Source organism: Thamnophis elegans, chromosome 17, assembly GCF_009769535.1.
Source record: "Thamnophis elegans isolate rThaEle1 chromosome 17, rThaEle1.pri, whole genome shotgun sequence".
Taxonomy (NCBI): Eukaryota; Metazoa; Chordata; class Lepidosauria; order Squamata; family Colubridae; genus Thamnophis; species Thamnophis elegans.
Genome location: NC_045557.1, coordinates 15,085,163 through 15,109,557, shown reverse-complemented (window position 1 = coordinate 15,109,557; position 24,395 = coordinate 15,085,163). Strand labels below are relative to the sequence as shown.

The window sequence follows — 24,395 nt, the reverse complement described above, 5'->3', positions numbered from 1 at the left end:
GAGGAATAGGAAGAGGGCAAGGGGGGGGTAGAGGAGGAGAGAAAGAGGAGTGGAAAGGAGAGAGAGGAGAAAGGGAGAGGAAGGGGAAGTAGGGAGGTGACAGAGGAAGAAAGGAGGGGGGGGGGAGGAAGAGGGGAGAAGGAAGTGATGGATAAAGTACAAATATGGTAGACAGAGAGCAGAAGACAGTAACTGATTTTTGGGAGTTGTTGGTAAATTGAATTGTTATAAACATTTAATAATACAATATGATGTTGGTTATGTATTAGTATACATGTGATTATATGTTATGAACATTAAAATTAAAAAAACTTTAATATAAAAAGAAGAGATTGGAAATCATTTGTCTGCAATGGAATATGGTCTCCTCCTTGAGCAGGGGGCTGGACTAGAAGACCTCCAAGGTCCCTTCCAGCTGCTATTCGATTAGATTCGATTTGCTATTTCTTATTCTTATTCTATTTCTTATTCTATTCTATTCTATTACATTCCACTCCACTCTTCTGTTTGAACAAAATGGGACAATGAATCAATGGATTCTATTTGGCCTTCAACGTATGACCCTTTTTTAATGACTTGCACTTATGACGCTTTTGATATAAATGGCTTCCAGAAATCCCAACTTCAACTAAAGTTAATTAGAGAAATTAAAGAGAAATTTCCTGGTCATAGAACAATGCACCAGTGGAAGGGCTTCCCTCCAGGAGGTGTGGATGATCCATCACTGGAGGTTTGGAAAGAAGAGACGGCACAACTGTTTGCCTGGAATTGGGGAGGGTCTCCTGCAGAGGTGGGGGGGCTGCTGGTTGTGCCTGGAGCAGACTCAGAAGCGTATTACCTAATCATTTAATAATGGCTATTAAAAATACGTAGGCTCTGGGCCAGGAGAACTTAGCTTGAATGAACAAACCAACTGCGAATACAAACACACATGAACATGGACACATGACACCCTCAGCCTTCCCCTTCTTAACCTTCTACGTCAGGGGCTCCACACTTGGTCCTTTAAGATGGGTGGGATTCATCTGGCTGATGAATCCTGGGAGTTGAAGTCCACCCGTCTTAAAGTGGCCAAGTTTGGAGGCCCTCTCCTGAGCCATCCATGGAAGCTCTTAAGTCCCATCTGGAAGTTGTGAAGTTTGAGCCCCATAAATACTGGCTAAGTGGCTTTTGCTCCATTTCCCAACCTTCCTTGCCACCGTTGTTAAGTGAATCCTTGCAGGGGTTAAGTTAGGAACACGGTTGTTAAGGAACTTGGCTTCCCTTTGAATTGGCTGCTTGGAAGGTCCGAAAAAGGGATGTCATGACAGTTCATTCATTGGTTCATCGATATGAACCAATGCCTAAGTATCTGAATCTTGATCATGTGATGGTAGGGATGGTGCCACGGTCATAAGTGTGAGAAATGGTCATAATTGCAGTTGTAAGTCAACCTGTGTCTTTTATAAATCAAGCCTGACCCCTGACCCTCTAGTACCTTGAGAAAGTCTTGATGAAACCTGGTTGAATGTTGTGTCTGAAATCTGGCCAGTAGACAATCCTACAGGGCCATTGTGGTCCAATAGAATAGAACAGAACGGAACAGAACAGAACAGAACAGAACATAGAATAATAGAATAGAGGGTTCCTTCTCCCCTTAATTCATTTCCAACCATTGTTTCTTGTCCTGCCTTCTGGACTTCCTCCCTCACCCAAAGGCCCCACAGAAAGGCAACTCTCCAATGCCGGCTAATTCATGCATTTTAATAACATTTTGCCAAGGGACAAGCAGAGCGCAGGGCAAAACACCAGAAGGGGGAAGGCAGGAGAAGACCATGACATGATTAAGGATTAGTAGACCGGTTCTTCTTGGAAGTTCTCATGATGGTTTTGGCTGCCGAGTTCTCCATCCTCGTGGGCTTTGGTGGTTGGGTTGGACTTTGAGAAGCCAATGGAATAAGCCACCCTGGAGTTTCGTGGACAGCATCAATTCCCAGGGTCTTGTATTCTTGGTGGGCTTCCGTGTTGGGTTGAGGTTGGAAGCTGAGCGATGGCTTCTCCTTCTCCGTTCTCCTTCCGGATGTTGCCTTCAACAGCTTCTTAACAGCATCTTGAATTTTGGTCCTTTTACTTGCGGTAGCGTTGCTGGGGGGGGGCAGCACGGTTAAAATGGGCGGTAGCCCGGCTGAGGTTGGCTGCCATACATCTGAGGTTGGCCGCCATACATCTGAGGTTGGCCGCCAGACATCTGAGGTTGGCCGCCATACATCTGACGTTGGCCGCCATACATCTGAGGTTGGCCGCCATACATCTGAGGTTGGCCGCCATACATCTGAGGTGGACCGCCAGGCTGCTGACCTGGGCCGCCAAACTGCTGACCTGGGCCGCCATACTGCGGAGGTTGGCCGCCATACTGTTGAGGTGGGCCCCATGGCATATTTTGGGGGTAAAAGGTGTTTCCAATGCCCTGCTGATTCTGGTAGCTCATCCTGGAGGACTTGAAGGAACCTGGGAAAGAGATGAAAAAAGAATCGTCCGGTTGTTTCAATCATCAATTTTTTATCGAGTAATTTGCTCCCTTCCGGCCTGCTTTCCTCCATCCCTTGATGGTAGACTGCTCCTGAACCTGGAGGCTCCACTCCATCTCCCTCATTGGTGGATGACAGTTATCAAAATCAAACAAGAGAGCTTCCTTTGCCCCCCCCCTCAAAACCAAGTTTCTGTCCTTTTAAAAAAATGATAATAAGATAAATTCAAGAAGAAGAACATGATAAGTAATAATTGGATATGAGAAGGGAAGGTATAATTAAATAAAGAAAGGATAATGATAATAATTATATACATGGAGGATTAGAAATCTTTGGTATTAATATTATGGATGTTTAGCTAAAACAGGATATGAGGACTTAATGTTAATGGAGGATTTTATAAATAAGTAAATGAAATGCCAGCATGTGGTTATGGATTGAATCTTGGTATATTTAAGGATGAAGGATGTTTAAATAGCTGTAGTCAAATAAAAGTGGAGGTATGATTATGTTAATATGGTAAATATTTGAGTTAAGATATTTGAATTAATATGAATTATATTGATGATGGTGGAAGAGATGCACAAAAGCTTTTTGTAACCAGCTGATATACTTTTTGCAACATATGTTTGTTTTGGAAATAAATAAATAAATAAATTTATTTTAAAAAAGAAAAAAAAGATAAATTTCTTATTGCTTAATAAAAATCATGTTGTCTGGGCTATTTAATTTGCTTAAAAATAAGATTCCATTCTAACTCTCTAAAGAAGAAGAAGAAGAAGAGAAGAAAAGAAGAGAGAAGAAGGAGGAGAGGAGGATAGAGGAGGAGAGAGGGAGGAGGAGGAGGAGGAGGAGGAGGAGAAGGAGAAGAGAAGGAAAGGAGGAGGAGAAGAAAGAGAAGGAGAGAGGAGGAGGAGGAGGAGGAGAGATGAGAAGAAGAAGGAGGAGGAGGAGAAGGAGAAGGAGAAGGAGGAGAGGAGGAGAAGGAGAAGAAGAAGAAAGAAGGAGGAGGAGAGAGGAGGAGGAGAGGAGGAGGAGGAGGAGGAGGAGGAGGAGGAGGAGGAGGAGAGAAACATGGCTACCCTCTGCTGGCTAAAGTGGGTTTGTTTGGTTTTCGTTGGTTTTTGGCAAATCGAGGCGTCTCAATGAATCCGAGGCAAAATATAACATGCCAGTGTGTCCCATAAGTAAGTTAAGCCAATTATTTATTCTTACTATTTTAATTCAGGTGAGGCCAATCACCAGCTCCTGAATTCATACACCTGAATGAAACAATCTATTCCCAAGCAGGATGATTTTTTGGCCAATTCTTTGTGGTTTCTCCAATATGTAAATCTAGAAATAATCAGCAAATATTATTGTTCTGGGAACAATGGGGAAAACACCCATTCAGTTCAATCACCTGCCAATAACCCAATTCTTTTTAAAATCGACATTCCATCTTTGAAGATTACAATCTTCATTTGGTTTCAAAATAAATCTCAATTTAAGTTTAGGCTTAAGTTAAAATTTTCAGATTTAAGGTGCATCGAAACAGCCGCCAACTGTTAAAAGAGCAATATTCAATTCAAGCACACTGCAATAACTTGGTTTTTTAAAAGAACACTGGGTTTTTTTCTTCCACCAAGATTGCAACCTTCATCCAAATTCAAACTGAAATAAATCTGAATTTAAATTTAGGTTAAAATCTGTCGGTTTTCAGGTGAATCAAAACAGCCTCTTAACAATGAAAACAGCCGTGTCCCATTCAATAACTCACCTCGGCTGGAGATCCGATTGGAGGAGTCTTCAGGAGTTCGGAGAGAGATGAATTGAGGAAGGAGAAGCCTTGCAGAATTTATAAAGCAGCCGCTGAATAGTTTGTGGGCATGGAGTTCTTCCTCATTTGATGTTTGTGTGGCCGTTGTGGTATTACTCACAGCCACCTTGGCCTTAAACTTATGACCCTTTTTTATGACTGCCCCTTTCGACATAAGTGGTTTCCAGAGAAAATTATACTTCTCATCACTGTAGGTTTTGAAAGAAGAGATTGGGCAACTGTTTGCTTGGAATTGTGTAGGGTCTCCTGCCTGAGCAGGGGGTTGGACTAGAAGACCTCGAGGTTCCTTCCATGATTCTGTGTTCTCTTGCATACCCTGGAGCCGAGATCCTTTTAGCGTTGGGAAGGATGGATTTGAGAGCAGTTTCCTCTACAAATACCACAAGTTGGATTGTTGGAACTGGGTTCAACAGACCCCATAGTCCACCCTCGCCCCTCTCACAGAGACCGGTGCCCAATTTACGCCAGTCCCACGATGCCCGGTCCCAAGAGACGGGCCCAACCTTCAATCCCTTTAAAGAGCAAATAAATCCACCAAAACGTAACTTGATTAACCTAATCCAGGATTAATTTAAAACTGTGATTATTCCTACAGGCTACCATTCAACCTGCTGAAAAGGACACCCCAAACTCCTGATCAATCTTTGATCCACATCAGAGGAAATCCTTGTTACATGCAAACTTAACCTTCTAAGTCAGGGGGCTCCACACTTGATCACTTTAAGATGGGTTGAATTCACCCCCAGATTTTCTTCGGCTCACTGATGAATCCTGGGAGTTGAAGTCCACCCGTCTTAAAGTGACCAAGTTTGGAGGCCCCTCTCCTGAGCCCTCCATGGAAGCTCTTAAGGTTCCATCTGGAAGTTGTGAAGTTTGAGACCCACAGATACTGGCTAAGTGGGTTTTGCCCCGTTTCCCGAGTGGAATAGAATAGAATAGAATAGAATAAGAAATAGAATAGAGTAGAATAGAATAAGGAATAGAATAAACAGAATAAGGAATCGAATAGAGTAGAATAGAATAGAATAAAATAGAATAAGGAATAAATAGAGCAGAATAGAATAAGGAATAGAATAAAATAGAATAAGGAATAGAATAAGGATAGAACAAGGAATAGATAGAATAAGGAATAGAACAGAATAAATAAAATAAAACAGAACAAGGAAGAGAATAGAGTAGAATAGAATAGAATAGAATAGAATAAGGAATAGAATAGAATAAGAATAGAAGAGAAGAGTCTTCTACTCCAACTCCTCCTAAGGCCGGAGACCCTACACAATCCAGGCAAACGGTTGCCCCAATCTCTTCTTTCAAAACCTCCAGTGATGAAGAACCCACAATGTCTGGAGGCGGGCAGTCCACAGATGCCTTGTTCTCCTGCCCAGGAAATGTCTCCTTGAGTCTTGGTCACCATGGGTGGGGTTTTCTCTGGAAACCACTCATTTTCATCGTTAAGCGGCTGTTTTTGATGCACCTTAAAACCTGAAGATTTATCTTAACACCTAAATTTAATTCAGATTGATTTCAGTTTGAATTTGATGAAGGTTGCAATCCTTGGTGGAAGGAAGGGTAAATATACCCTAGGTTATTGAAGGGACACGGCTGTTTTCATCATTAAATGGTGTTTTGATGCACCTTAAAACCTGAAGATTTATCTTAAACCTAAATTTAATTCTGATTATATTTCGGTTGGTATTCAGATGAAAGTTGTAATTATAGAGGAAGAAAAAAAAATAGTGTGGTTTTTTTAAAAAAGAACAAGTTATTGCAGAGTGCTTGAATTGAATACGGCCTCTTTAACTCTTGGTGGCTGTTTCGATGCACCTTAAAATCTGAATATTTAACTTAAGGCTACTCCTAAATTCAGATTTATTTCAGATTCAGATGAAGGTAGCAATCAGGGAAGGAGAAGAATTTTTGAAAGGTGCTAGAATTGAAAGACGGCTGTTTAATCTTAGCGGGCTGTTCTGTGCACCTTAAAAACTGAAGGTTTTAACTTGAGCCTAAATTTAAATTCCAATTGATTTCAGTTTGAATTCAGATGAAAGTGGCAATAAGAGAGGAAGACAGAAAACCCATTTTTTAAAGAGCAAAGTGAGTATTGAAAGGTGACTTTAATTGAATGTGGCTGTTTTAATTTATAGCAGCTGTTTCAATGCACCTTAGAAAACTAAATATTTTAATTTAAGCCTAAACCTAAATTGAGATATATTTTGAAACCAAATGAAGGTTACAATCTTCAAAGAAGGCAAGTCGATTTTAACAAGAATTGCGATATTGGCAGGTGCTTGAATTGAATGGCTGTTTCCCCATTGTTCCCAGAACAATAATCTTGGTGATTATTTTTAGATTTACACATTGGGAGAAACCACAAAGAATTGGCAAAAATCATCCTGCCTTGGGAATAGATTGTTTCATTCAGGTTTATAAATTTGGGAGCTGGTGATTGGCCTCCCCTGAATTATAGTAATGAGAATAAATAACTTGGCTAAAACTTAGTTATGGGACACACTGGCATGTTATATTTTGCCTTGGATTTATTGAGACCCCCTCGATTTGCCGAAAAAACCCCAAAGAAAACCAAATAAACCCACTTTAGCTTCCTGGCTGAGACTGTTTCAAATCCAAACCCTCGCACATATCTCCTAGTCGTTCCCGACTCTAGGGGGCGGTGCTCATCTCCTTTCAAAGCGAAGAGCCAGCGCTGTCAGCCAGTCGAGGAATTCTGGGAGTTGAAATCCACCCGTCTTAAAGTAACCAAACACTGGAGCCCTCTTATTTAGAGATTAAAGATTGCACGAAATATGGATTTCCCTCTGGACCTGATGAACCTTCTCTGATGGTGAGGTTTGGTCTGAGTCTTGTTTACATGAGTCAGGATTTCTCTGGAAACCACATATTTCAAAGGTGCAGTCATAAAAAGGATCATAAGTTCAAAGGCCAAGACCTTTTATTCTATTCTCTCATTACTCCATTCCTTCTTCTATTCTATTCTATTCTTTTCTATTCTCTACTCTATCCTTTCTATTCTATTCGATCTTTTCTATTCTCTACTCTATTCCTTCTTCTATTCTATTCTATTCTATTCTCTACTCTATTCCTTCTTCTATTCTATTCTATTCTTTTCTATTCTCTCTCTCTATTCCTCTTATTCTTTTCTTTTCTTTTCTATTCTATTCTCTATTCCTTATTCTATTCCTATTCTATTCTTTCTCTCTCTATTCTATTCTCTACTCTACTCTACTCTACTCAATTCAACTCAACTCTACTCAACTCAACTCAACTCAACTCATTCTATTGGACCAAAATGTCTCTGTAGGATGGGCTACTGGCTAGATTTGAGATAACCACGTTTCACCAAGACTCTCAAGGTCACTAGAGGGTCAAGGGTCAGGCTTGATTTACAAAAGAAAGGTTGGCGTAAGACTGCAAATATGACCATTTCACACACTTATGACTGTGGCAACCATCCCTACCATCATGATCAAAATTCATATATGCTTGGCAATTGGTTCATATCGATGACTGTCATGTCATCCCTTTTTGCAACCTTCTGACAACCGGGAATTCGCGAGTTGAATTCCCCTTCTTAAAGTACCAACTCTGGAGCCCCCTGACTTAGAAAGTTAAAGACTGCACGAAATATGGATTCCTCTGAGGTGATGAACCTTCTCAGATGGTTAGTGTGGTCTGAGTCTTGTTTACAATGAATTGGATTTCTCTGGACCCATCTCCTTTCCATTCTATCCTATTCTTCTGTCTGAACAAAATGGAAATCGAATTTTCTCTGGAAATCACTTTATGTGATAAAAGGGGCAGGATAAAAAATGGTCATAGGTCAAGGCCAAGACGGATCTGAGTAATGCCAGAAGGGCCACACAAACATAAATGAGGAAGAACTTGATGACCACGAAATCAGCGGCTGCTTTATAAATTTTCCAAAGCTTCTGCTTTCTCAATTCACTTCGTTCCTGAGCTCCTGAAACTCCTCCAATCAGATCTCCCAGCTGAGGTTAGTTATGTAATGGGACACGGCTGTTTTCATGTTAAGAGGCTGTTTTGATGCATGCACCTGAAAACCTGAGATTTTAACTAAGCACCTAAAATTAAATTCAGATTTATTACAGTCTGAATTTGGATGGTTGCAATCATGGTGGAAGGAAGGAATAAAAAACCCTGTTATTGAAGGGACACGGCTGTTTTCAAGTTAAGCCTGTTTTGATGCACCTTAAAACCTGAAGATTTTAACTAAAACCTAAATTTAAATTCTGATTTATTTGGCTTGTATTCGTATGAAGGTTGCAATCTTGGTGGAAGGAAGGGGGGGGAACCTAGTTATTGAAGGGACATAGCTGTTTTCATTCTTAAGCAGCTGTTTTGCTGGACCTTAGAACTGAAGATTTATCTTAACACCTAAATTTAAATTCCAATTATTTCAGTTTGAATTTAGATGAAAGTTGCAATCAGGGAGGAGGAAAAAACCAGTGTTTCTTTTAAAAAATACCAAGTTATTGCAGTGTGCTTGAATTGAATGCGGCTCTTTTAAACTGTCGACGGCTGCTTCGATGCACCTTAAAATCTGAAGATTTTACCTTAAGGCTACACTAAATTCAGATTTATTTTGAGCTCAGATGAAGGTTGCAATCTTCAAAGAAGGAATTTGTTTTTAAAAAGAATTGGGTTATTGGCAGATGATTGAATTGAATGGGTTTTTTACCATTGTTCCCAGAATCAAATCTTTGGTGATTATTTCTAAATGTACACACTGGGAGAAGCCACAAAGAATTAGAAAATCATCCTGCTTGGGAATAGATTGTTTCATTCAGTTTATGAATTTAGGAGCTGGTGATTGGCCCTCCCCTGAATTATAGTAGTAAAATAAATAACTTGGCTTCACTTAGTTATGGGACACACTGGGTTGTTATATTTGCCTCAGATTCATCGATTGTCAAAAACCAAGGAAAACCAAATAAACCCACTTTAGCTTCCTGGCTGAGATCGTTTCAAATCCAAACCCTCGACATATCTGCTAGTCGTTTCCTGACTCTAGGGGGTGGTGCTCATCTCCGTTTCAAAGCCGAAGAGCCAGCACTATCCGAAAGCATCTCCGGGGTCATGTGGCCGGCATGACTCAACGCTGACGGCCCCACGGAATGCTGCTCCCTTCCCCCAAAGGTGGCCCTTATTTTCTACTTGCATTTTTTACTTGCGTCCTTTTTTAAAAGGATGGAAACTTGGTTTTGGGGGGTAAGGGAAGCTCTCTTGTCTGATTTTGATAACTGTCATCTCACCAATGAGTGAGACAGAGTGGAGCTTCCAGGTTAAGGAGCAGTCTACCATCAAGGGATGGAGGAAAGCAGGCCGGAAGGGAGCAAGTTACTCAATAAAAATGTTGATGATTGAAACACCGGACGATTCTTTTTTTTCATCTCTTCCCAGGTCCTTCAAGTCATCCATGATGAACTTCCAGAATCAGCCGTTGGTTCAAACTACCCAACCACCCATTTCCACAGGGGGTCCCCCACCTCAGCAGTGGTGTGCCCCACCTCAGCCATCAGGAACCCCACCTCAGCACCGTCCGGTGCCACGTCTCAGCCCATCGGGAACCCCACTTCAGCCATCGGGTGCCTCATCTCAGCAGTGGTATGGCCCCACCTCTGCAGTGGTACGCCCCACCTCAGGCATCGGGCGCCTCATCTACTCAATGGTATGCCCCACCTCTGCAGTGGTCCACCTTTTATGCGCAGTGGTATGGCCCACCTCAGCCGTCAGGCGCTCCATCTCAGCCATCCATTGCGATGCCTCAATCGATCGGCGCTCCACCTCAGCGGTCCGGTGCTCCAACCTCAGCCGTCTGGTGATCCACCTCAGCCATCCGGTGCTCCACCTCAGCCCGTCCAGTGCTCCACCTCAGCCGTCCCGGTGCTCCACCTCAGCCATCCGGTGCTCCACCAAGCCATCCGGTGCCCCACCTCAGCCGTCCGGCACCCAACCTCAGCTGTTGGGCGTCCCTCCTCAGCAGTCGGTGCTGAGCAGTGATATCCCAATGAGCAGGATCAAAATCCAAGATGCTTGTTAGCCATGCTACACCACATGTCAGCCGTGCTACCACCCATGTTAACTGTGCTGCCCCCTTCCAGCAACGCTACCGCCAAGTAGAAGGGACCAAAATCCAAGATGCTGTTAAGAAGCTGTTGAAGGCAACATCCGGAAGGAGAATGGAGAAGGGGAAGGTCCATCTCTCGGCTTCCAACCTCAACCAACACGGAAGCTCTCCAAGAAAACAAGACCTGGGAATTGATGCTGTCCATGGAACTTTGGGGTGGCTTATTCCATTGGCGTCTCAAAGGTCAACCCTACTACCGAAGGCCCACGCGGATGGAGAACTTGGCAGCCAAAACCATCATGAGAACTTCCAAGAAGAAACCGGGTCTCCTGATCCTTAATCATGTTATGGTCTTCTCCTGCCTTCCCCCTTTTGGTGTTTTGCCCCTGAGCTCTGCTTGTCCCTGGCAAATGTTATTAAAATGCATGAATTAGCCGGCATTGGAGAGTTGCCTTTCTGTGGGGCCTTTGGGTGTGGGGAGGAAGTCCAGAGGGCAGGACAAGAAACAATGGTTTGGAAACGAATCAAGGAGAGAAGCAACCTGGAATGGAGGAGGGAGAAACTTCCTAACATTGGGGGCAATGAACCAGTGGAACAGCTTGCCACTAGAAGTTGTGGTTGCTCCCTCGCTGAGAGGTTTTTAAGAAGAGACTAGACAGTCATTTATCTGAAATGGGATAAGTTATCTCCTGCGTGAGCAGGAGGCTGGACTAGAAGACCTCCCAGGTCCCTTCCAACTTGTTATTCTGCTATTCTACTCCTTCCTTCCTTCCTTCCTTCCCTTCCTTCCTTCCTTCCTCCTTCCTTCCTTCCTTCCTTCCTTTGCCCTCACTGGGGGGCTTCAAAAAGAAATTGGAAAATCATTTGTCTGTAATGGGATATGGTCTCCTATTTGAGCAGGGGGTGGACTAGAAGATCTCCACAGTCCCTTCCAGCTCCTATTCTATTCTATTCTATTCTATTCTATTCTATTCTCTTTCGTATTCGATCCTCCATTTCTTATTCTATTCCTTATTCTATTCTATTCAAAATTCCATTCTATTCTAATTCTTATTCCATTCCATTCCATTTCCTAAAGAGATAAACAGAAATAGCCAGATGGTAGCAGCTTCTGGTTCAAATATTTATTTTGGTTCTATTTTTTATTTTATTGAGAAAAAAAGTTATAATACAAAACTCCTCCCTCCAAAATTAAAAATAAACAAAGAAAAATACAAAACAAAATTTCAAAATGTTAAAGAGTCTTAAAAAGAAGCAACGTTTCCAGAAGAAACTAAAATTAAATCTCATTTAAGAAACAGGATTAAAAAAAAAACTCACAGTGGTCCAGAATCGATATATAATTTAAATTTGAATCAAACTTCAGCACAGATGACTTATGCTCTTGAGTAAAATACAGTTAGGGTAAGATACCCCTAACACCTCTCAGGGGTGGGTCGGTTAAAATGCAGTCTGTTGTGCCTTAAAATGGCTTCTACTGTACAGTGGAGTTGTCATGATAACGGCTTCGCAGTATTCCAGAAGGGGTCTCCCTCTGGTAAAGAAATTATATTTGGTCTGGACATTTTCCCCTATAAATAAATACCCGGGGAATGTTGAGTTATTGGCTAGTAGAGCATAAACAGAAATAGACAAATAGTAGCAACCTCTGATTCAAATAGTTCTTTTGCTTCTATTTTTCATTGTATTGAAAGAATACAGAGGATGCACAAACACAAGAATGACTCTGACGCGGAACTGATGAAGGAGAAGGAGCTGATGGACCAATGGCATTGAAGGAAATCCATTTGCAAGCTAATCAGTTTCCCCATACTCCTGATCAATCTTTGAGCCACATCAGAGGAAAACCTTGTTACATGCAAACTTTAACCTTCTAAGTCAGGGGGTTCCACACTTGGTCATTTTAAGACGGGTGGAATTCAACTCCCAGAATTCCTCGACTGGCTGAGGAATCCTGGGAGTTGAAGTCTACCCGTCTTAAAGTGACCAAGTTTGGAGGCCCCTCTCCTGAGCCATCCATGGAAGCTCTTAAGGTCCCATCTGGAAGTTGTGAAGTTTGAGCCCCATTGATAGTGGCTAAGCGGCTTTTGCCCCGTTTCCCGACCTTCCTTGCCACGTTGTTAAGGGAATCCTTGCAGTGGTTAAGTTAGGAACACAGTCATTAAGGGAGCTTGGCTTCCCCTTTGAATTGGCTGCTTGGAAGGTCCGAAAAAGGGATGTCATGACAGTCATCGATATGAACCAATGGCTAAGTATCTGAATTTTGATCATGTGATGGTAGGGATGATGCCACGGTCATAAGTGTGAGAAATGGTCATAATTGCAGTCTTACATCAACCTGTCTTTTGTAAACCTCTAATGACCTTGAGAAAGTCTTGGTGAAACTTTGATGTTGTGTCTCAAATCTGTCCAGGAGTCCACCCTACAGGGCCATTGTGGTCCAACAGAATCGACTGGTTTAGATTAGATTAGGTTAGATTAGGATAGAATAGAATAAGGAACAGCATAGAATAAGGAATAGAATAGAATAAAATAAGGAATAGAATAAGGAATAGAATAGAATAAGGAATAGAATAGAATAAGGAATAGAATAGAATAAGGAATAGAATAAGGAATAGAATAGAATAGAATAGAATAGAATAAGGAATAGAATAGAATAAGGAATAGAATAGAATAAGGAATAGAATAGAATAAGGAATGAATAGAATATGGAATAGAATAGAATAGAATAAGGAATAGAATAGAATAAGGAATAGGCAGGAGACCCTACACAATTCCAGGGAAACGGTTTGCCCAATCTCTTCTTTTGAAACCTCCTGTGATGAACAACCCACAACGTCTGGAGTTGGGCAGTTCCACAGATGCCTTGTTCTCCTGCCCAGGAAATGTCTCCTTGAGTCTGGTCTACCATGGGTGGGTTTTCTCTGGCAACCACGCATTTTCATCATTAAGCAGCTGTTTTTATAACCTGAAGATTTATCTTAACACCTAAATTTAAATTCAGATTTATTTCAGTTTGAATTTGGACGAAGGTTGCAATCTTGGTGGAAGGAAGGGAAAAAAACCGGTTCCAGCAAACCTAGCAGACAACTTTGTTTCCCAAAAGTAGAGAAGGGAACAAAGGGATCAGCAATATTGGACTTAATTCTCACTAACAGAGAGGAAATGATAGAAGGTGTTGAAGCCACAGAAACCCTGGGGGAAGTGACCATGCAATATTGGAATTCAACATTATGCAAACACAAGTAGTAGAACAAAGTCAAACTAGACTCTTGGACTTTAAGAAAGCTAATTTCAATAAACTTAGAGAGAGCTTGGGAAGAATTCCATGGATGAGAATCCTCAAGTGGAAAACAACTCAAGAAGCTTGGGAAATTTTGAAAAATGAGATTACAAAAGCCCAGTCTAGCACAATACCAATGAAGAAGAAAAATAACAACTCCCAAAAGAAACTAGCATGGCTGCATAAAGAACTCTCTGACAAATTGAAAGACAAAATAGATAAGTATAAAAAGTGGAAAGGGGAGAGACATAAATAAGGCAGAATATCAGCAAATAGCCCGAGCATGTAAAGATAAAGTGAGGAAAGCAAAGGCTCAAAATGAAGAAAGGCTTGCCACGAAAGTAAAAAATAACAAAAAAGCTTCTTCCAACATGTTAAAAACAAGAAAAAGGTTAAGGAAATAATTGGTCGATTGCTGGGAGAAAATGGCAAGAAAGTGATGAGCAACAGGGAGAAAGCAGAACTATTTAACTCATGTTTTGCATCTGTCTTTACACAAAGGGATAAAACAGTCCAACCTATCAAAAACGGCACCATAAAAATCAGATTAGGAACACAAATTGAAATAGGGAAGAAAATGGTAAGTGAGCACCTGTCTACCCTAGACGAGTTCAAATCACCAGGACCGATGGATTACACCCCAGGGTTCTGAAGGAACTGGCAGACGAGATCTCAGAACCACTGAACTATATCTTTCAGAGATCCTGGAGCACCGGGGAACTGCCAGGGACTGGAAAAGAACTGATGTGGTTCCCATCTTCAAAAAAGGGGGAAAAAAACAGAACCAGGAAACTACAGACCTATCAGCCTGAACTCAATACCAGGAAAGATTCTGGAAAAGATAATCAAGCAATGAATTAGCGAACACCTAGAAGCAAACAAAGTAATAGCCAAAAGCCAACGTGGGTTTGTCAAAAACAGATCATGCCAGACTAATCTTATTGCATTCTTTGACAAAGTGACAAAATTAGTGACCAGAGGAATGCCATCGATATAGTTTACCTTGGATTTCAGTAATGCATTTGATAAGGTAGACCATAACTTACTACTAGATAAAGTAGAAGAATGTGGGTTAGTATTTTAGTATTTTTTTAGTATTTTTAGTATTTTTAGTATTTTATTAGGATTATAGGCCGCCCTTTTCCCTGAGGGGACTCAGGGCGGCTTACAATCATTAGGGAGGGGGTGCAATTCAAAATAAACAATATGTGAGCAAAATAAAGTAATAAAAACACAACTTGCATTCAACATTCAACACTCGGGTGGGGCAAATTAGAGGCTTATCCCCAGGCCTGTTGGGATAGCCAGGTCTTAAGGGCTGCGCGGAAGGCCTGGATGGTGGTGAGGGTGCGTATCTCGACGGGGAGATCGTTCCACAGGGTCGGAGCTGCAACAGAAAAGGCTCTCCTCCGTGTAGTCGCCAGTCGACATTGACTGGCGGATGGAATTCGGAGGAGGCCCAGTCTGTGCGATCTTATCGGTCGGAGGGAGGTAATCGGCAGAAGGCGGTCTCTCAAGTACTCAGATCCACTACCATGAAGGGCTTTAAAGATGGTCAACAGCACCCTGAAGCGCACCGGAGATCAACAGGTAGCCAGTGCAGCTCGCGGAGGATGGGTGTAATGTGGGCGAACCGAGGTGCGCCCACTATCACTCGCGCGGGCCGCATTCTGAACTAACTGCAGTCGCCGGATGCACTTCAGGGGCAGCCCCATGTAGAGCACATTGCAGTATTCCAGCCTAGAGATCACAAGGGCTCGAGTGACTGTTGTGAGAGCCTCCCGATTCAGGTAGGGTCGTAACTGGCAGACCAGGCGAACCTGGGCAAATGCCCCCCTGGTCACAGCCGACAGATGATGGTCGAGAGTCAGCTGTGGATCCAGGAGGACTCCTAAGTTACGAACCCTATCTGAGGGGTATAAAATTTGACCCCCCAGCCTGATAGATGGAACATTAGCCAAATTGTTGGGAGGGAAACACAACAGCCACTCGGTCTTGTCCGGGTTGAGTACCAGTTTGTTAGAGCTCATCCAGTCCTTAACGGCCTCAAGACCCTGGTTCATCACGTCCACCGCTTCATTGAGTTGGCACGGGGCGGACAGATACAATTGCGTATCGTCCGCATATTGATGGTATTTTATCCCGTGCCTCCGAATGATCTCGCCCAGCGGTTTCATGTATATGTTAAATAGTAGGGGGGATAAGACCGAACCCTGCGGCACCCCATATTTTAGGGGCCTCAGGGACGATCTCTGCCCCCCGACCAACACCGACTGCGACCTGTCCGAGAGGTAGGAGGAGAACCACTGCAAAACAGTGCCTCCCACCCCCACCTCCCGCAGTCGTCGCAGAAGGATACCATGGTCGATGGTATCGAAAGCCGCCGAGAGGTCAAGGAGAACCAGGATGGACGCATGGCCTCCATCTCGGCCCTCCAGAGATCATCGGTCAATGCGACCAAAGCGGTTTCTGTGCTGTAACCGGGTCTGAAGCCAGACTGGAAGGGGTCAAGGTAGCTAGCTTCCTCCAAGGCCCGTTGAAGCTGGAAGGCCACCACCTTCTCAACAACCTTCCCAACAAAGGGAAGGTTGGAGACAGGACGGTAGTTATTTAAAATGGCTGGATCCAAGGATGGTTTCTTCAGGAGGGGTCTCACCACCGCCGTTTTAAGTGCAGCGGGGAAGTGCCCCTGCCGAAGGGAGGCGGTTACGACCGCCTGGATCCAGCACGTGTCACCTCACTGCTGTTGGCAACCAGCCAGGATGGACACGGGTCCAGAATACAGGTGGAGGCACTCACAGCTCGAATGGCCTTGTCACATCTCCAGAGGCAACATCCTGAAACTCAACCCAGAGATGGTTTGCCAAGTGATCCTCTGTGTTCCGGCTGGTATCTGCAGCGGTCAGGGGAGCCTTGTGAACAACAGACTGGCATTTAGCAACAGCAGCCTGAGACCAGGGTTCCTGATTACTCGCACCATCTGGCCTTGGAGTGGGACTCATAGGGCCAGAAGGAGGGATCTCTGTAATATAGCGAACCCTCCTTCCCCGGTAATGGCCAGCCCTAAGTCCCCGCCGTATTCTGCCTCTCCCTGTAGTGACCATAATGCTCCGACCCACTCCCGTAGCAGTAATCCCTCCAGCCACCTCAGTGGCCCCCACATTCCCCAGCAGGCCCTCCGAGTCATACATATTCATTCACTCACCCAAACAATCCCCACGTAATGGTTAAAAACAAACAAAAATACAGCAATAATTACAATAAAAGTGGGAACATTCACTCAAAAGGCATAACACAAACATATCCCATACTAAGACAGAAAGAAGAAGAGAGAAGAAAAAAGGAAGAATTTGTTAAAAGAATAAAAAATAATGTGCAGCTCTTAAATTAGGATTGGATGGTAGATGGGTTCGCATAAAGTCCAGTCAGGTGGGTTCGCAGAAATATAAATAGGGAGAAAGATTTTGTCTTCTTCTCTCTTCTTGCGTGATAGATGGTAAAGATGGTGTAGATGGTATGGGATAGAAGCTCCAAAGGGGCTAAGATGGAGTCTCTTAACAACAACGGGCGGCAATGATCGTACCAACCGAACTAGATCGTGAGTCCAATGTCCAATGTCCAGTAGCCGTGAGTAAGGAACCATATGGTAAAGTCCCATATAAGTAAGAGCGAACTGAGGGCCAGGGAGAAAAGGAGAGGCCGTGCTGTAAAAAAGGCCTAGGGGGTAGATTAAGGGGTTGTGGTAATGGCCGCAAGGCCAGCTGCCAGGTCTTATACCGCCCCATATCAAACCAACTACCCTCTATAAAGTCAGCAACAGAGTCTAAAGAGATTCCAAGGAAAACAGGGCCAAAGATGTCGAAAAACGCCAAAAACATCCAGTAATATAATCCACCAGAGTAGAAAGGGAGGGGGGGGCGCCTAAAGAGACTACAGCAGCCGGGAGAAAACCAGCTGCCTTGCCTCCTCCAGCATCGTTCGAATCACCCACCCTCCTTGAATAACAATAGTCCTCCGGAGACAACTAAGCACCAGGGTCCTCCCAATCAGCAAAGGAAATAGGGCTAAAGCTAGGACCATAAAAGATCGTAAAACGCTGGTCCAAAGCTGCTTGTAGGTGACTAAAACGCCTAAGGCTTAAAAACGCCAAAGCAAAGCCTTTAGCGCAGCGCCGCCATTCCGCCAGCCTAAACGAGCGCTGCAAAGCACACTCCGGGCTGCCGCGTGGGACAGAGGACGTTTGGGAGCGTCGACCCTGCGAAAGATTGTTTGTTCAGCTCCCCAGGATTTCGCTCCGTTGCAGGGACCCTGTTTTGTAAGGCTCCGATCCAGAACGCCGGTTTATTTCGGCGTTTTTTTTGCTCCACGGACGGAGCAAAGGAAACCAGCGGCCATCCTGCCTCGCACATGCGCAAATCATTAGACAGATGGATTTGTAAGTGGCTGACCAATCGCATTCAACGTGTAGTCCTCAATGGAACTGCATCTACATGGAGGGAGGGATGCAGTTGGAGACCCCAAGGCTCTGTTTTGGGCCCAATACTCTTCAACATCTTCATCAATTATTTGGATGAGGGAATAAATGGGGAACTCCTCAAATTTGCAGATGACACCAAGCTGATAGGAATAGCCAACACTCCAGAAGACAGGCTTAAGATACAGAAGGATCTTGACAAACTTGAGCATTGGTCACTATCTAACAAAATGAAATTCAGTGGTGGAAAGAGTAAGGTTCTACATTAGGCAAGAAAAACGAAATGCACAGGTACAGTATAGGTGGTACCTTGCTCAATAATAGTAACTGTGAAGGGATCTGGAGTCCTAGTGGACAACCATTTAAATAGGAGCCAGCCGTGTGCAGCAGCTGCCAAAAAAGCCAACACAATTCTAGGGCTGATCAACAGAGGGATAACATCAGATTACGTGAAGGGTTAATACCACTTTATAAGGCCTTGGGAAGGCCACACGTGGAATACGGCATTCAGTTTGGTCGCCACGATGTAGAAAAGATGTGGAGACTCTAGAAAGAGTGCAGAGAAAACCAACAAAGAGGATTAGGGGGACTGGAGACTAAAACATAGGAAGAACGGTTGAAGGAATTGGGTATTTCTAGTTTAAGAGAAAGAAGGACTATGCGAGACATGTTAGCAGTGTTCCAATATCTCAGGGGTTGCCACAAAGAAGAGGGAGTCAATTATTTTCCAAGGCACCTGAGGGTAGAACAAGAAGCAATAGATGGAAACTAATCAAGGAGAGAAGCAACTTAGAACTAAGGAGGAATTTCCTGGCAGTTAGAACAATTAATCAGTGGAACAAAAGTTGCCTCCAGAAGTTGTGAATGCCCCAACACTGGAAGTCTTTAAGAAGAGATGGATAGCCATTGGTCTGGAACGGTATAGGGTTTCCTGCCTAGGCAGGGGGTTGGACTAGAAGACCTCCCAAGGTCCCTTCCAATTCTGCTATTGTATGTATTGTATTGTAAACCCTAAGTTATTGAAGGGGACACGGCTGTTTTCATCATTAAATTCAGTTTGAATTCAGATGAAAGTGCAATCATAGAGGAAGAAAAAAAACCAGTTTCTTTTTTAAAAACAAGTTATTGCAATGTGCTTGAATTGAATACGGCTCTTTTAACTGTTGGCGGACACAATGGGATGTTATATTTTGCCTCGGATTTATTGAGACCCCTCGATTTGCCAAAAAAGCAACGAAAACCAATCAACCCACTTTAGCTTTAGCCCCCTGGCTACTTGAGCAGGGGGCTGGACTAGAAGACCCTCCAAGGTCCCTTCCAGCTGCTATTTGATTCGATTCGATTTGCTGTTTTCTTATTCTTATTTTATTCCTTATTCTGGTCTATTCCACTCTACTCTACCCTATTCTTCTGTTTGAACAAAATGGGACAATGAATCAATTGATTATATTTGGCCTTGAACTTATGACCCTGTTTTAATGACTTGCACTTATGACGCTTTTGATATAAATGGCTTCCAAAGAAATCCCAACTTCAACTAAGTTAATTAGAGAAATTAAAGAGAAATTTCCTGGTCATGAGAACAATGCACAGTGGAAGGGCTTCCCTCCAGGAGGTGTGGATGATCCATCACTGGAGGTTTGGAAAGAAGATACGGCACAACCATTTGCCTGGAATTGGGGAGGGTCTCCTGCAGAGGTGGGGGGGCTGCTGGTTCTGCCTGGAGCAGACTCAGAAGCGTATTACCTAATCATTTAATAATGGTTATTATAATACGTAGGCTCTGGGCTAGGAGAACTTAGCTTGAATGAACAAACCACTGCAATACAAACACACACGAACATGGAAACATTGACACCCTCAGCCTTCCCCTTCTTTAACCTTCTAAGTCAGGGGGCTCCATACTTGGTTACTTTAAGATGGGTGGATTTTAACTCCCAGAGTTCCTCGGCTGGCTGACGAATTCTGGGAGTTGAAGTCCACCTGTCTTAAAGTGGCCAAGTTTGGAGGCCCCTCTCCTGAGCTATCCATGGAAGCTCTTAAGGTCCCATCTGGAAGTTGTGAAGTTTGAGCCCTATTGATAGTGGCTAAGTGGCTTTTGCCCCGTTTCCCGACCTTCCTTGCCACCGTTGTTAAGTCAATCCTTGCAGTTGTTAAGTTAGGAAAACGGTCATTAAGGGAACCTGGCTTCCCTTTGAATTGGCTGCTTGGAAGGTCCGAAAAAAGGGATGTCATGACAGTCATCGATATGAACCAATGGCTAAGTATCTGAATTTTGATCATGTGATGGTAGGGATGATGCCACGGTCATAAATGTAAGAAATGGTCATAATTGCAGTTGTAAGTCAACCTGTGTTTTTATAAATCAAGCCTGACCCTGACCCTCTAGTGACCTTGAGAAAGTCTTGGTGAAACCTGGTTGAATGTTCTGTCTGAAATCTGGCCAGTAAGTCCATCCTACAGGGCCATTGTGGTCCAATAGAATTGAATAGAACAGAACAGAATGGGGAGTAGAGTAGAGAAGAGTAGAGTAGTGTAAAATAGAATAGAATAGAAAAGAAAAGAATAGGAGTAGAGTAGAGTAGAGAGGAGTGGAGTGGAGTAGAAAAATAGAATAGAATAGAATAGAATAGAATAGAATAGAATAGAATAAGGATAGAGTAGAGTAGAATAGAGTAGACTAGAGCTGGAAGGGACCGTGAAGGTCTTCTAGTCCAGCCTCCTGCTCAAGGGGGAGAACCTATCCCCTTTCAGATCTAGTCTCTTCTTAAAACCTCCACTGGTTCATTGCCCCCACTGTTAGGAAGTTTCTCCTCCATTCCAGGTTGCTTCTCCCCTTGATTCATTTCCAACCATTGTTTCTTGTCCTGCCCTCTGGACTTCCTCCCCACACCCAAGGCCCCACAGAAAGGCAACTCTCCAATGCCGGCTAATTCATGCATTTTAATAACATTTTGCCAAGGGACAAGCAGAGCGCAGGGCAAAACACCGAAGGGGAAAGGTAGGAGAAGACCATGACATGATTAAGGATCAGGAGACCGGTTCTCTTGGAAGTTCTCATGATGGTTTTGGCTGCTGAGTTCTCCATCCCCTTGGGCCTTCGGTGGTTGGGTTGGCCTTCGAGAAGCCAACGGAATAAGCCACCCCAGAGTTGCGTGGACAGCATCAATTCTCAGGGTCTTGTTTCTTGGTGGGCTTCCGTGTTGGGTTGAGGTTGGACGCCGAGAGATGGACCTTCTCCTTCTCCATTCTCCTTCTGGACGTTGCCTTCAACAGCTTCTTAACAGCATCTGCATTTTGGTCCTTCTACTTGCAGTAGCGTTGCTGGGGAGGGGAGCAGCATGGTAAAATGGGCGGTTAGCACGGTGAGGTTGGGCGCCATACATCTGAGGTTGGCCGCCAGACATCTGAGGTTGGCTGCCAGACATCTGAGGTTGGCCGCCAGACATCTGAGGTGGACCGCCATACTCTGAGTTGGCGCCAGACATCTGAGGTTGGCCCGCCATACATCGTGAGGGGGACCGCCAAACTGCTGACCTGGGCCACCATACTGCGGAGGTTGGCCGCCATACTGTTGAGGTGGGGCCCCACTGCATATACTGGGGGGTAAAAGGTGTTTTGATTGCCCTGCTGATTCTGGTAGCTCATCCTGGATGACTGAAGGAACCTGGGAAAGAGATGAAAAAAAGAATCGTCGGTTGTTTCAATCATCAAATTTTTATTGAGTAATTTTGCTCCCTTCCGGCCTGCTTTCTCCATCCCTTGATGGTAGACTGCTCCTGAACCTGGAGGCTCCGCTCCATCTCCCTCATTGGTGGAGATGACAGTTATCAAAATCGGACAATAGAGCTTCCTTTGCCCCCCCCAAAACCAAGTTTCCGTCCTTTTAAAAAAATGATAATAAGATAAATTCAAGAAGAAGAACCATGATAAGTAATAATTGGATATGAGAAGGGAAGGTTAGAAATATTTTTGGACTATATATAAAGATTATTAATAACAATAATAATTATCATTTTAAAAAATTATATACAGTTAAATTTTAACTAATAGGGGGAAAATGCTATGATATAGGATCTAATTAAATAAAGAAAGGATAATGATAATAAATTATATACATGGAGGATTAGAAATCTTTGGTATTAAATATTATGGATGTTTAGCTAAAACAGGATTATGAGGACTTAATGTTAATGGAGGATTTATAAATAAGTAAATGAAATGCAGCATGTGGTTATGGATTGAATCTTGGTATATTTAAGGATGAAGGATGTTTAAATAACTGTAGTCAAATAAATGTGGAGGTATGATGATGTTAATATGGTAAATATTTGAGTTAAGATATTTGAATTAATATGAATTATATTTGATGATGGTGGAAGAGATGCACAAAGGCTTTTTGTAACCAGCTGATATACTTTTTTGCAACATATGTTGTTTTGGAAATAAGTAAATAAATAAATTGGGCTATTTAATTTGCTTAAAAATAAAGATTCCATTCTTACTCTCAAAAAAGAAGAAGAAGAAGAAAGAAGAAGAAGAAGAAGAAGAAGGAGGAGGAGGAGGAGGAGGAGGAGGAGGAGGAGGAGGAGGAGGAGGAGGAGGAGGAGGAGGAGGAGGTGGTGGAGGAGGAGGAGGAGGAGGAGGAGGAGGAGGAGGAGGAGGAGGAGGAGGAACATGGCTACCCTCTGCTGGCTAAAGTGGGTTTGTTTGGTTTTCGTTGGTTTTTGGCAAATCGAGGCGTCTCAATGAATCCGAGGCAAAAATATAACATGCCAGGTGTCCCATAACTAAGTTAAGCCAATATTTATTCTTACTACTTAATTCAGGTGAGGCCAATCACCAGCTCCTGAATTCATACACCTTGAAGAAACAATCTATTCCCAAGCAGGATGATTTTTTTTGGCCAATTCTTTGTGGTTCTCCCAATATGTAAATCTAGAAATAATCAGCAAATATTATTGTTCTTGGGAACAATGGAGAACAACACCCATTCAGTTCAATCACCTGCCAATAACCCAATTCGTTTTTAAAATCGACGTTCCTTCTTTGAAGATCACAACCTTCATTTGGTTTCAAAATAAATCTGAATTTAAGTTTAGGCTTAAGTTAAATTTTCAGATTTTAAGGTGCATCGAAAACAGCCGCCAACTGTTAAAAGAGCAATATTCAATTCAAGCACACTGCAATAACTTGGTTTTTTTAAAAAGAAACACTGGGTTTTTTTTCTTCCACCAAGATTGCAACCTTCATCCAAATTCAAACTGAAATAAATCTGAATTTAAATTTAGATTAAAATCTGCAGGTTTTCAGGTGCATCAAAACAGCCTCTTAACAATGAAAACAGCCGTGTCCCATTCAATAACTCACCTCGGCTGGGAGATCCGATCGGAGGAGTCTTCAGGAGCTCGGAGAGAGAAGTGAATTGAGGAAGGAGAAGCCTTGCGGAATTTATAAAGCAGCTGCTGAATAGTTGTGGGCATGGAGTTCTTCCTCATTGATGTTGTGTGGCCGTTGTGGTTATTACTCACAGCCACCTTGGCCTTAAACTTATGACCCTTTTTTATGACTGCCCCATTCGACATAAGTGGTTTCCAGAGAAAATTATACTTTTCATCACTGAAGGTTTCGAAAGAAGATATGGGGCAACTGTTTGCCTGGAATTGTGTAGGGTCTCTGCCTGAGCAGGGGGTTGGACTAGAAGACCTCCGAGGTTCCTTCCATGATTCTGTGTTCTCTTGCATACCCCTGGAGCGAGATCCTTTTAGAGTTGGGAAGGCGGATTTTGAGAGCAGTTTCCTCTACAAATACCACAAGTGGATTGTTGGAACTGGGTTCAACAGGCCCTATAGTCCACCCTCGCCCCTCTTCCACAGAGACCGGTGCCCAATTTATGCCAGTCCCACGATGCCGGTCCCAAGAGATGGGCCCAACCTTCAATCCCTTTAAAGAGCAAATGAATCCACCAAAATGTAACTTGATTAACCTAATCCCAGGATTAATTTAAAACCGTGATTATTCCTACAGGCTATCATTCAACCTGCGGAAAAGGACGCCCCAAACTCCTGATCAATCTTTGATCCACATCAGAGGAAATCCTTGTTACATGCAAACTTTAACCTCTACTCAGGGGGCTCCACACTTGATCACTTTAAGAAGGGTGGAATTCAACCCCCAGATTACTTCGGCTCACTGAGGAAATCCTG

General features: G+C 43.3%; 1 long non-coding RNA gene across 1 annotated transcript; it reads right to left on the bottom strand.

Annotated features, from left to right (window-relative positions):
* Positions 1–2,442: 2,442 nt before the first annotated feature.
* LOC116520062 lies at positions 2,443–23,634 on the bottom strand. Its single transcript, XR_004256712.1, has 2 exons — positions 23,560–23,634; positions 2,443–2,487 (listed from the first exon to the last, which is right to left on the bottom strand). It is a non-coding gene; the product is annotated as an uncharacterized LOC116520062 (long non-coding RNA).
* Between the last annotated feature and the right edge of the window lie 761 nt (positions 23,635–24,395).